Below are 14,722 nucleotides of genomic sequence, written 5' to 3'. Positions count from 1 at the left end.
TTTCTAAATGACTGATTTCGAGCTTTATTAAATAAGCCAATTAGCCTTGGCTCAAATATCCCTAGCTTTGGCATATTTTACTGATTGCTATTGAAATGCTGTTTTGAAACTTGTCTTTAATGGCACATTACCTCCTCTATTCCTGAGGATGACTCCGTCCCGACGAACTCTGCCTTTTCCTACACCAGCCTGCACTTATTCCCTCTGCCTTCCTTTAACTCAGCATTGCCTTTTCCCATTTCTCAGCTATCTTTTTGTCTGAATTTGGTTTGAGTCTCAAGTTTTCTCCTTACCTTGATGCTTACCTTGCTGCAAGCACTCCTTACTTCAGTTCTATCTGGCCCACGTACAGCCTTCACTCTTCTTCCTGTTTTGTTTTGCCTTCGCTCCGACCTTTCTTGGCTCCACTCGGGTCTTCAGGTCTTTACTCCTTTTGTCTTGCTTTCCGCTATCCATCAGGTATCTGTAAGCTAGTGGAATACTGGTTACTCACAGGCCCTCACAGCACATCACAGTGCATGATCAACAGTTAAAATATAAACACAGATGACCTCTTTCTGAGTGCCATGTTAGACTTGCAAAAAGGCTAGAGGAACTAGCATTTGTGAATGGCGTATTGTCAGTTTCTTCACTTGATTCTGACTTTTACACAGTGTAGTGGGGAATAACATGCAACAGTAGTCTTCACCACTCCTTTTGTGCAACAGTCCCTTCAGTTTGGACTTGGTAAAAATTGTGACTGCAAAGACCCAGTGATCAGCACAATTTGTGTGAAACCTGTGGGGTGCGGTAATTGTGAAACTAAGACCTAATAAAGTTTGAGCCAGTTTTACACTTAGTGCTGCACTCAAACTGATGCCTATAAATCATTTCCTCATAATCCAAACAGAATCCAAACAGACAAATTCACACCTGTGTGGATAGGGCACATAATGGGTTATGTTAGAAAAAAGCTGTTCTTTGCTTTCCTCTTTTTGTGAAACAGATTTCACTTTCTTGCAAAACCTACTAGTTTAGGAAGGCCGATATGACATTGCTGAAGCAGGTGTCTTAATTAGAAATTATTAATGAGTGTTTATGTATTTTGAATAATGAATTTTGTAGTAAATAAATAACGTAAAAAAATATATATTATGTGCCCGTCTGAAACTGTGAACTCGAAGAATGGCCACCAGTGTTCACGGAATGTACTAATTAATGATTAATACTGATGAAATGTTGAAAATGTATTGTATTAATGTAGTAATATGTCATATTTTGGGTTATGAAGTATGCTCTAGCTTATTAATTATAGGCCTTAACATAGCGAGTGTCTTGGCCTAGTTTTTGCCAGGCCTCATGCAGAAGCTGTATTTCTGAGTGGTTAATAAAATGCTGACCGAGTAAAATTTAACTGTGAAATGCTCATTGTCTTGTTAAAAATGCTTAGCAGAAGGCTTTCCATGAGAACCAACTAACATGAGACGATGTCCCTAGAATTGTAACAAGCTGTGTGTAATGTGTGTGAGATGTACTTTCCCAGGACACGAACAATGAAGACACTGACTGGAGACGAAGATGCAACAGATTTGTTACCTGACGAGACGGATGATGAAGACATCGTAAAGCGAACCAACCAAGTTCGTGTGAAGAGCAAAATATTAGAATTCATAGATTTGGTATAGAAATATTATTGGGTAGTTTATAAACGTACGATTAACTGACCAATAGGGAATTAGGAGATAGTTTAGGTGACTTTGATATAACAACGCAACAGAGGGAAAATACCTTGTTCAGATCTTACCCCGTTATGACATGTGATTGGAGAGAAGAAGAGATTCGAGATTCTGTCATTGGGCTCATACTCTCTGGCTGAGACCCTGATGCTTTGCTGATCGATTGATGACGTGAGGACGAAGACTGATTCTACTTGCTGACCCATACCGTGGATAGATGGATATGACAATGTGACTGAATTGCATTTTTATGCCTTTTCTTTCTAGGTACCAACTGTGCTATTTTGAAAGATCCATAGTTAGATGTTTTTCCTAAATTTGTGTTCTAAATTGTTTGGCATGAAGCCCAACATGCTGATGCTAATCTGGGTTAGTGGAGGGAACTTAACTTAACTGACGAATACAGGGACTAATGATTGCCGAGTTATCTTGCTGAATTCTATGTATTTGATCACCTCGTTGCAACTGACTCTGCCATTGATCTGCATCATTGCCTTAGAATGTGTTTTGATTCAAGCTTTGATTAGATTGCGTTTCTTCCGTCGCTTTGGTCAACCAGTACTGTTCTTATATGTGTTCCATTTGATTTTGAGATTATTCTACATGACTTTAGCATTGTTAATATAAGGGAAATAAAAGGTACTAAACCTTACTAAAGGTGTGGTTATTCATGGCTGAAAGGTAATGGTGCGTGATTTACTGACTCCATTGATTATTGATTTTGACTAATGATTATTGATTTTTGTGTATTGATTATTGATTATTTTCGACGTACTGGAGCTATGGCGAGAACTTCCTAAACGAGTCAAAAGGTTCATGGACCTATTCGCGTCCCCTTGTAAGTTTACTTATTAAGGTCAGACGCGTTAACAGATATGGTAGCAGAGGATGGTTAGTCTCTTTAGGAGCTTGCCATAGGTGAAGGTGAATTTAGTTCTTTTGAAGATTTAGTATTTTTGAGATTTGGATTTTGTTTTCAAAAATGACATTTGTAGAGAAAATGATGTTCCCTTAAGCCCAGAAATGACTTTCCCAGATCCTGGATCCTGCTAGTAGTGTTGGGTATGTTTTTGGCGTTCTAGTGATAGAGTGAGAGAGATAGCTTGCGCTTGCACAGCTTATGCAAATAGCAGGTGAATTGTGACGTATGCAAGGGTTTTAGGGAGTTTGCGTACTCCAAATGAGATTTTAGTAGGAGTGTGTGTACTCTGCAGTACGAGAGTAGAGAAGTAATCAAACTTCACATGTGTGTGGCGCTTTGTGCTCAAAATTGTCCACGTGGTTGTTGATGTATGGACCCTGCATGGTCTAAGACTCCAGAGTATATTAAAAAGTGTATGAGACACTTGGTTATATGTTGTATCTTGGTTGGTTTAGTAGGTTGATCGGGCGTGGTCAACAATTTAGTGTGTGAGTTAAGTGGGTGAGAGGAAATTTCGACTGAGATTTGGCGAGTATTATGTGCACCAGGACAGACCCATTGATCAGTTGAGAGTAAGATTTGCGGGTCGAATTTTGCTTGTGAATCTGGGAGACCGAGAAAGAGGAATAGCTGCATGAGCGAAAGGGCCATCAGTGAAAATCCGTAAGGTTTCTGAAGTGATTGTGTTACCTTTCCTGTAGTAAACCAGAAGATTAGTTTTTGGTCTTTGATTAGTGCTCGCAATATTTTGCATTAGTTTTGTGTGAATAGGAGTTTAGGAGGACGAGCTGCAAGACTTTGTCAGCCGCAGTACGTGTGAGTGTGACGTCATTAGAGCCGCACTGGGATAGGTTGGTTAGAGAAAGGGTCACGAACAGATAGGCAGCCGTCCGTGAGAGGCAATTGGTTGAGAACGTGGGTGAAAGGAATCTTGGGAGTAAGTCATTTCCTGATTTGATTCAAATAAACAAAAGTAGAAAAGATTCAATTTTTCAATGCGTTCAAAAGTGCCCTAAGGGGAGATACGTACATTAGAGCGAGTGTAGGAGAGCCAACACCACCGGAGGGTACATCAGCTTACATTGTAATAGAAGAAAGAGGTGCCGCACCGTGTCTTTGGTTAAAACAGTGGTGCAAGTTGACAGAGAAAAATGGGAGCTTAGCGTTTACTGAGAATGGGACGTTCAATGAAAATATTTTGGAGCAATTACAGATGGCGCTGTATGAATCAAAGCCCCTTCCGAGACCAGCACAGTTTGAGGCATTAGCAGTTTGGGAGCTGGTAGCTAGACAGCACCAGCAATTGAAATTTGAGAAAAGAATAAGAAGGGTGGAAAAAACTTTAACGGAAGCAAGACTGGATTGGGAACAGAAGAAATGCAGAGACTTTGCAGGGAGTTAAGTTGTTTCCAGCTATTATGCAGGAGGATGAGGCAGAAGGAAGGAAGGTGACTAGAAAGACTAATATAAGTCCGTCTGAGAGTAAGGAAGCAAGAAGTTCTTCAGTAGTAGAGGAGGAATCAGATGCTGAAGATCTTGTTACACAGATACTGAGAGACCGACCACCACCATATGCAGTGCATGAGAGTGGTCCGAGTGCTAGTGCTGATCCAACAGCCCCGAGACAGGTAACGGGGACAGTGAGTCCAGTACAGGTTAATGCTAGCCTGACACCGAATGTGGTGCAAAGTAGTTCTAATGTGCAGACTACTTCTGTGGTGCAGACGCAGGTGCAGCCGCAACAGATACAGAGAATTTATCCCGATGTGCCTATTTTAGAGACAACTTCGAATTTAGTGGTACCCACAGAGCAGGTGGTTCCAAGACCAATGTTGGTCCAGACTGAGCCGACTCCGATTTTGTTGCCTCAAGTGCAGCCACAGGTGATGGTGAGATTTACGCCAATGACAGGGACACAGTCAGACTTGACACTGGTAAGGAATCAGAGTATGGGAGTTACTCTCCCACAGAGTGCAGGTGATAGAGCAGCCCCGGATGCAATATCGCTGCTGATTACTGTAGGAGGTACCATTATTTGCACAAAAGAAACCAATTATGAGCAAACAAGGAGCAATGTCTCAGAGTTTAATGAGGAGGGGACCAGGTGAACCAGTTCAGGTAAACCCTTCCAAGGGTCAGACATTTGACAGATCAAGATCATTGTTAGATCATAGTCCACTTGTTGCACTTCCAGATGCCGTGAATGGACCAAATGCAGGTCAGAGCCTGAAATTATTGACACAGCAAACTCAGAGTGCAGTGGTACAGCAAGTGCCACCAGCTCAACGAGTAACATTTCGTTACAGGCATTGACAGCTCAGCAGTTAACTGAATGGTTAGATAAGCTGAATACCCCACAGAATGCTTCCAAGGGAGAGGAGCAATTGAATTGTGTCAGATTAAGCATGGAAGAGGGTGAACTAGTTGAAGGAACAATGGGGGTGAATTGATTAGAGTCCTACACAGAAGCAGAGTAAAGATACTTGTGCCCAAGGATTACAAGAGAGGTGGGCAAGGTACTTAAGAGATTAGCAGATCTGGTGGAGAAACATGGCATGGAAATTGAGAAATCGAAACATTTGAAGAGGAGCTACTGATTAGATTTCGAGGCAAAGGACTTTGAACACACGAGGTCAGCTGGAATGAAGGCGCATCTTAAAGAACTATAGCATGAGTGCTCAGGTTTGGGGAGCATTAGAGAATGGGAAGGCAGATGGGTAAAGATAAGAGACAAGAGGAAAAGAGATTCTCTAGAAATGACTAGAATGTACAACAGGACAAGGATCCGGTAAAGATTTTACCATTGAGGGAGATTCCAGGGGGAAATTTTGTTCATGTCCTTTGGAGTAGAAGTGACATTATATAATTTACGAATGATTATCCAAAATTGAGAGAGAAGCCAGTAGAGTGGAATCACCAGATAGGTTCGTGAAGCTTGCAAAGTGTTTCTGGGAGGACTCGAACACCTTACTGGAGATAGTGGTTCTAGCTGACTTATGGTTTGAGTGTAAGAGAGCTGTAGATTGGCCAGCAAGTGAACCGGAGAGAGATAAAAGTACAGGTGCACCGTCTCCTGAGGTAATGAAATATCACTATAAAGTGATTGAATTTCTGAAAACAAGGATTTCGGCCCAAAAATATTGACTGGCAGAGAATTGACAGGACAGTGCAGGAAGTGAAGGAATCGATACATGCATACTATGAGAGATTGTTGACGGCATTCAAGGAGTACAGTGGTAAGGAAGCAACTGAACCGAAAGACATGCTGCATTTCATGTTCAGATTTGTGGAAGGACTGAGACCTGAAATAGGTCAGATGATTAAGAGTCATTTGATTTGCTGGCAAGCAAAGCCGACTGATGAGGTGTTGCAGTATGCAAAATACTGTAGTGATGAGATTGAGTTGAAGCAGAAGAAGTTGAAAGAGAAAGCGATGGTGATGCAGATTAAGGCAGCTCAAACAGGAGTGCAAGGAAATTGTGTGCAGCAGATGCCGCAGCAGCAGGGAAATGTCATGTACCAGCCTCAGATGAGAGGTTGGGGTCGCGGAGGCAATAGGAATCATGGTCCAGATTTGAATACTGCCGTAGTTTAGAATGATGTGCAAGGAATGAAGAAGCTATTGCTGTGTCACATTTGCAAAGCTGTGGGATACTGGAAGCGGGAGTGTCCGTGCAGGAGGGTGTTGTTCAGCAAGGTAACAACATCAATACATTTCAGAATGTGAGAGGACCAAGATTAAGGGGTTTTCAGCCCATGCAACAGGCGCAAATGCCCCGTGGACAAGTGTCACAGTTACAGCAGATGCAGCAGCAGGTTCCTATGGTACCTAGACAGCAAATGCAGATACCTCAAGCCTTGATGGAGCAGCAAAAGATGATGCTTTCTCAACAGGTCACAGGTCAAAGACAAGACAGACGTAGTAACACAGTACATCAATTCCTGTTACACAGTGAGAACAAAATAAATGGTGAATGGATGAGTGACAGTTCAGATGAGGAGCCATGTGCGCTTGCGACTTCTTTAGAGGTAGATCAGAGAGGACCCTATGTGAGGGGAAAGGTCATGGGTCAAAGAGTCTCATTCTTGGTTGACACAGGAGCTACACATTCTACAGTGAGAAGTGCAGAGGTTCCGAATCTGCCCCTTTCAGGAAGAACAGTACAGGTTGTGGGGGTAGCAAATCAGTATCTGACAAACCCCATTACAGATCCAGTGCAAGTTGAGATTGGCAATTTCCAGGGACTGCATAAATTTGTAGTCTGCGATTCGAGTCTGGTGTCCTTACTGGGAAAGGACTTGTTGTGTAAGACAAAGTGTTTGATTACTTGCTCAAACAATGGAATTGAGATTCAGACAAATAGTGATGATGAGGAAGACCCAGCCCTAGAAACTGAGTGTGATACTACAAATGAGTAGTACCCTTTGATTGAGTTTTTCGCTGTGTTCACAGTGAAAGAGCTTCATTCTGATTTGCAGGGAACAGTACAAGGGAACGTGTGGGATTTGACAGAAAAGAACTAGGGTTGATCAAAGGAGTGGAGCCAATTAAGGTTACTTTGAAGCCGAATGCAGTGTTTCTGCAGCTTCCACAGTACAACATGACACAAGATGTCCTGATGAAAGTAGCTCAGATAATTGCAGATTTTGTGAAACAAGGAGTTCTAAAAGAGGTTTTGAGCAGCCCATGTAACTCACAGATAATGCGGTTTGAAGAAGCCATGTGGGAAGGTGCAGATTGTTCAGGATTTGAGAAAAATAAATGAGATTGTGGTCAAGTGTTGTCCCATAGTGCCCAATCCAGATGTGATAATGATCCAGATTCCATGTGATGCAGAATGGTTTACGGTTGTTGATTTGTCACAAGCGTTCTTTTCTGTGCCTCTTCATGAGGATAGTCAATTTCTCTTTTGTTTCAAATTCCTGGATTGAGTCTACTGCTGGTGTAGACTTCCTCAGGGGTACACGGAATCACCTTTCTTGTTCAACCAGATCTTGAAAAATAATTTGGAGTCATTAGAATTGCCTTTTCAATCGACTTTGGTACAGTACATTGATGACTTATTGATTGAGTCCAAGACAAGGGACGAGTATAAGTATGACTAGATTGCCCTGTTGAATCACTTGGGAAAATATGGTCATAAAGTGTCTCAACTGAAATTGCAGTACTACCAGAAGGTAGTGAAATATCTGGGTCATCAAACTGAGAAAATGTCAAGGAAAATATCCAGGGAGAGGATTACATTGATACTGCAGATAAGTCCCCCAACCACACAGAGAGATGTCTGGATGTTTCTGGGAATGGTGGGTTTTTGCCACCAATGGATCCCGAATGTTTCAGAGAGTTCAAGACCACTGCAGAAACGGACCCATAAGGAAGTCACAGAACCTATAGTGTTAGATCAGGATGAGATGAGAGCGTTCACTGTGTTGAGACAGAGTTTGTGCAGAGCTCCAGCATTGGGTATGCCTGACTACACAAAGCCTTTCACATTGTTTTGTCATGAGCGTGATGCATGTTCATTGTCTGTCTTGACACAGGTCCATGGAGGAGCTCATCGCCCAGTAGCATATTTTTCAGCTACTACCCAGTTGCAGCAGCCTTACCAGGTTGTTTGTGTGCAGTTGCCGCAGTTGCTCAGAGTCTTTCACAGTGTGATGAAGTGGTGATGGGATATCCCCTGACTGTAATGGACCCTCACTCAATTGAGATTTTACTGACAAGGACGAAAACCCAATACTTGACTCGTGCTAGGTTAACTAGGATTGAGACGAGTATTTGGGGTGCACCAAACGTGACACTGAAAAGATGTACAGGGCTTGAACTCGGCAACTTTACTTCCAAGTGATACTACTGAAATTGAAAAAGAGGAAGATGTTGAACATGATTGTCTCGAAGTAACCGAGTTATGCACAAAACCGAGACCTGACATTAGAGATACCCGATTGGAAGAAAATGACCAAATTGTTTTCGTTGATGGTTCTTGTTTGAGAGACAACACAGGGACATTGAGAGCAGGATATGCTGTGTGCACAATTACAGGTACCCAGGAAGCTTCCTGGCTTTAAGGAGTGTATCCTGCCCAGGTAGCGGAATTGGTCGCTCTTACTAGGGCGAGCCATGTTTCTGCTCGATTGAGAGTCACTATCCACACAGATAGCCAATATGGATTCGGAATAGTTCATGATTTTGGTCAATTGTGGTTGCAGAGAGGTTTCCTGACCTCATCTGGAACACCAGTGAGAAATGGTGAAAGAATAAAGGAGTTGTTATATGCGATTCAACTGCCTGAAGAAACTGCCGTGGTGAAATGCAGTGCACATCTAAAGTCGCAGGACTATGGCCCTCATTACGACCTCAGCGGTCTTTTCGCAAGACCGCCGAGGTACCACCGTGCTGAAGACCGCCAGTGGTGGCGGTCTTCTGCGCCGCGTATTATGACCGCTGGCAGCCCTTCGTCCTTTTCCGTACGGAAAGCTGCCAGCAGCCATACTGGCGGTCGGCAGGAAAATGGAGGCTGCTCAACCTCCACCGCCACGTCAACAAAACACCGCCCACAGAATCACGTCCCATGATTCGGTGTGGCGGTGTTCTGTGACAGTGTGCTGGGGTGGAGCAGTCCCCATGGATCCCTTCCCCTCCCGGAGGACCAACGGACCAGGTAAGTTGATCATCCGTTAGAAGGGGGGTGGGGGGGTGATGTGTGTTGTGTGCGTGCATGGGGGTATGCGTGTGAGTGTGTAGAGGGGGTGTGTGAGTGCGTGTATGCGTGCGGGGGGTGCTGTGTGTATGGAAAATGTGTGCGGGTCGGTCGGTGTGCATGTCTCTATGTGTGCGGGTATGTGTTGTTGTGATGTATGTGTGCGTGTAGGGTGCATGTATGTGGGGTGTGTGCGTGTAGGGGTGTGTATATGTGTATATGTGCATGTTGGGGTGAGGGTGGGGAGGGGGGTTGTGCCACCATTGGGGGGTAGCAGGGGGGCAGGGGATGTGGGGGGAGGACTCGCAGGGGTAGCGGGGGGTGGGGGAGACCCCTATCAGTGCCAGGGAAGGAATTCCCTGGCACCGATAGTGCCTACCGTCATGGCGGTTCCCAATCACCCACAATCCATGGCGGTATGCAGGGTCCTGATACCGTTGGCGGTCTAGTGACGGCCACCGGGCTGGAGACCGAAATCTCCAGCCCAGCGGTCATCACCACCATGGCGGTCAGAATGGTGAAGTGGCGGATGAAGGTCATAATTCCATTTTTTTTTCCCAGGCCTGTTTGTGGTCTTACCGCCGCTTTACCACCGACCGCCAGGGTCGTAATGACCCCCTATGTGTCATTGGGGAATGGATATGCAGATCAAGTCGCAAGGTTTTGCGCATTGAACTGTATATTGTTCAAGGACAAGTGGGAATTGTTACCTGAAGAAGACACCACATGTACGAGTTATGCATTGAAAGTGATTGATACTTTGGAAGAGCTAAAATCTTTGCAGAGTAATCTTGACTAGGAGGAGAAATGTTCATGGAGTAAACGGAAATGTGTTCAAAGACAGGATGAATTGTGGGTTTCTGAGGAGGGTCAATTGGTTTTGCCAAGTAACCTATTGTCCCAGAATGCAAGGTACTATCATGGTCAGACACACATTGGGAGGGATGCTATGGTTCGCATGTTCAAAATTGATTGATTTAACCCTAAGTTTAGACAAGCAGCTGAAGAAGTATGCCATTGTTGTGTCATTTGTCAGCAATTAAATGCGGGGAAAGGGACAGTGGTTAATTTGAGCCACATTGGAAGAGCAGGAGGCACATTCAGCAGAATGCAATTGGAGTTTATTGAGATGCCTGCATGTGGAGGTTTGAGATATGTGTTGTAGATTGTTTGCATTTTTAGTCACTGGATTGAAGTGTACCCTACACGGAAAAATGATAGCCTCACAGTATCGAAACTGCTGTTTAGGGAACTGATACCGTGTTTCGGATTCCCGATCTCTTTAGAAGCAGATAGGGGAAGTCACTTCAACAATGAAGTGATTAAACTACTGTGGGCAGCATTGAACATTGAGCAGAAGTTGCAATGTAGTTACTGCCCTGAAGCATCAGGACTAGTGGAGCAGATGAATGGTACTTTGAAGTTAAGAATTGCAAAAATGTGTGCAGCTACGAATTTGAAATGGTCTGATGCATTGCCTTTGGTGTTAATGTCAATGAGAAACACACCTTACAGGAAGAAAGGACTGTCGCCCCATGAGCTCCTCATGGGCAGAGCAATGAGGTTGCCAGCAGTTCCAGCCAATGCACTTGTCAACATTACAGATGATATGGTGTTGTATAACTGCAAGGGTCTGGCTTATGTTGTCTGCTCTTTCTCTCAGCAGGCCACCACACTGCCACCGATCCATGACCCAGGGCACAACCTGAGAGCTGGAGGCTGGGTTGTTGTCTGAAAGCGTGTGAGAAAGAGGTGTTTGGAGCCTTGTTGGAAGGGACCATACCAGGTGGTCCTAATGACTACGACAGGTGTGAAATGTGCTGGGATTCGAACTGGATTCACACAAGTCACACAAAGAAAGTGGCATGTCCACTGGATCATGAAGAAGTGTTGTTTAGAGTGCCAACAATGGTGAGACAAATCACAGCAACAGAAAAAGAACAAAGAGGAACTGAGACTGAACCTGTGCTCGCTGAAGACGGTTCAGTTACTCCTGTGAGGGACGAGAGTGGAGACCTCCAGGAAAGTATCGGGGAGCCTGTCTCAACTGAAGCAGCAGGACACCCTAATCCAGTGGGGACTCTCCCAGAAGTAGACGACTCCAAGAGACAAACAGAGCAATTGCCAGACCCAGAAGGGGAAGGAGTTGAGGTGGATCAAATTCAAAGTGACCTGACTCCTCCTGAACCGGTTGCAGGTCCGTCAAGAGAAAGCACCACAGAGAAAGAAAAGGGTTTGAGTTCAATCCTGAAGAGAATATTGACAGAAGGTTTGCTGAAAGGAGATAAGTGGCCCAAATCGCAAGTGGAGAAAAGGAATGAGGTGGTTGTCGAACCAACCATAGAGGAAGAGGTAGATACTATGAGGAAAGAAGAATTAAGTGAAGGAGAGTTCAATGGTGATCAAAAGCTGAAGAGGAAGAGAATAGCAAGTCGAAGATAGGCAGGTCCTGAGTGGCCGTATGCAACTACATACGAATGGCAGCAAGAGTTTATGTCTTTTTGTTTTGATAGAGAAGTTCCAAGTCAATATTTTGAGGTGGCGTGAAGAAGATTGATGAACTAAACTGTTGAAACAATCTGAGAGAAATATTTTTGAGAAAGAGACTGTTGAAAGTAACCGGAAAAGACATTTGAAACCTGATTTGACAAGCTGCTAACTGATTTTGACAAGGAAGAAGGGGTCCTGGAAGTGAAACTGAACTGCTGAAAGAAGAGTTGTCAATTTTTTTATTTGTATAAGTTACTTCTGCTTTCTGATACTTTACAGATCATGGCTGACTTACATAAGCAAGTTAGAGATGCTGGGCACTGTAAATATATGAGCATTGGTTTGGCAATTATGTGTAGGATATTATTGGTGGTGTTGATTGTGGGTATGTCTGTTCTTGACGCAAAAGGAGCCAACCATACTTCTGCTTTTAAGATGACTACTGCACTAACAGCTTTAGAAAGGTTTTAACTAGATGGGAAGTATTTGCATGATTATACTAATGCGCAAGGAGAACTTTCTTCTAATGTCTTCTATCGCTTATTGAGTGACTATGTTGGGACCATGGATGCGAAGGATTATCTTGGGTGTACGCAGATTCCTTCGTCAGTCGAGGAAGGAGTCACCTATCATAGCTTACCGTTAACTTATGGGATAAGTTGTAGTCTGTTACTAACAAGGTTCTATAATCAGGAATATATTCAGTATTTCAATTCTAATCATGATGTTGTGTTTTCGTTTGTTCCTCTCATTAGGTATTTGAGTAGAGTAGCTAAGGATAATGACATAGTATTAGTTAGAGGATTCTTTGAACCTACATTAACGTTTGGCACAGCTTTTGTGAGCAAACATAACCTGACATGTTTGCTTACACCTTTAGAGAAGATCTTCTTAGATCATACTGATGAAATTAGAAAAGGGCTTAGAAAAAAGGACTTACAGGAATGATTATGCTTATACTGCAATTAAAACGCAAGGGAAATTAGCTTTAGATGCACGACACATAGGGAAGCTTTGTGTATATAGGCCAAAATTGCGCACTGGCACTTTATTTGTGGGTACGAGTGAATGCAGGCATGTGTTTTTGTTTCAGAGTAAATGGACATTTATGTTGAATGGACAGGACCCTGCGATTCCGGGGATATATTATATCTGTGGACTTAATCCTTATTACCGTCTTCCAAGAGGATGGTATGGGACATGTTATTTGGGGATAATTTTCCCAAAGATTTACCAGATGGAGGATTTGAAAAAGTTTCAGAAAGTGACTGAATTACATCATAAGAGACAGAGGAGGGAGTCCTCTTCTGTGATAGTGGGAGATATACTTGGTGGGGTGATTTCTTCAGTGGGAGTCATCCTGAATTCGATCAAGATTTTAAAGTTGCCTACTATTGCGGATAACATGCTGACAAATTCTTCAGGGGCTATACTCCTGATTGATACTGAATTAGCTGCGGATAGAGCTATGACGCTTCAAAATTGCTTGCTTTAGTAATTCGTAGCGGAAGATGGAGGAGTCTGTAAAGTGATGAATTCTAGGCATTGTTGCTCGTATATTCCTAACAATAGTAAAGAGATAAGAGACTTAGGGCCAGATGTAGAAAGCTATTTGCATGGTGCAAACTGCGAAAATCGCAGTTTGCGCCATGCAAAAAGCCTTTTGCGATGCACATTCACAATTTGCGAGTCGGTACCGACTCGCAAATTGTGAATGCGACTCGCAAATAGGAAGGGGTGTTCCCTTCATTTTTGCGACTCGCATCGCAATGCTAAATTGCTTTGTGACCGCGAATGCGGTCGCAAAGCAATTCGCAGTTACCACCAGTGTCACACTGGTGGTAACCCATTCGCAAAAGGGAAGGGGTCCCCATGGGACCCCTTCCCCTTTGTGAATGTTGCCAATAAGGGTTTTTCAGAGCAGGCAGTGGTCCAATGGACCACTGCCTACTCTGAAAAACCAAAACCAAAAGGTTTTGTTATTTGTTTTATTTTGCAACTCGTTTTCCTTTAAGGAAAATGGGCTGCAAAATAAAATAAAAAACTGCTTTATTTAAAAAGCAGTCACTGACATGTGAGTGCAGGGACTCGCTATGGGGTCGCAAAATGCGACCCACCTCATTAATATTAATGAAGTGGGTCTTTGCGACCCCATAGCGACTCGCAGTTGGTGTCTGAGACACCGTACTGCATCCGATTTTGCGAATCGGAAATTGCGAGTTGCACCAACTCGCAATTTCCGATTCGCAAAATCGGACTTTGCTACATCTGGCCCTTACTTGTTAATCTGACTAATGCAAGTAGTGATTTGAAGGAATTGAAAGAACCAGGTGTTTGGTAAAAGGTTGGTAAAGGGTTTGCTTCAGTTAGAAATTGGCTCAGTAACATTTGGAATGGGGTACTATTGAAAATATTACAGGGAATCTTAATTGTCGTGGGTTGTCTATTGGGGCCATGGGGATTATGCAAATCATGTAAAATAATTAAATTGAAAAGATCTAAGAATAATCAGAGGAGGGAAGAAAAGAAAAGGGAAGGAATTTACACGGAAAACTCAAAGAGGAGACAACATTAGAATTATAAAATTGTGGGTGGTAATTGGTGTGATGACACATTAAGTCATCAGAGGAGGGATTGCTGGAGCAGGTGTCTTAATTAGAAATTATTAATGAGTGTTTTTGTATTTTGAATAATGAATTTTGTAGAAAATAAATAACGTAAAAAAATATATATATAATGCACCCGTTTGAAATTGTGACCTCGAAGAATGGCCACCAGTGTTCACGAAATGTACTAATTACTGATTAATACTGCTGAAATATTGAAAATGTATTAGATTAATGTAGTAATATGTCAGATTTAGGATTATGAAGTAGACTCTAGCTTATTAATTA

This window comes from Pleurodeles waltl, chromosome 3_1 (genome assembly GCF_031143425.1).
Source record: "Pleurodeles waltl isolate 20211129_DDA chromosome 3_1, aPleWal1.hap1.20221129, whole genome shotgun sequence".
Classification (NCBI taxonomy): domain Eukaryota; kingdom Metazoa; phylum Chordata; class Amphibia; order Caudata; family Salamandridae; genus Pleurodeles; species Pleurodeles waltl.
Note: the sequence above shows the minus strand (reverse complement) of the source record.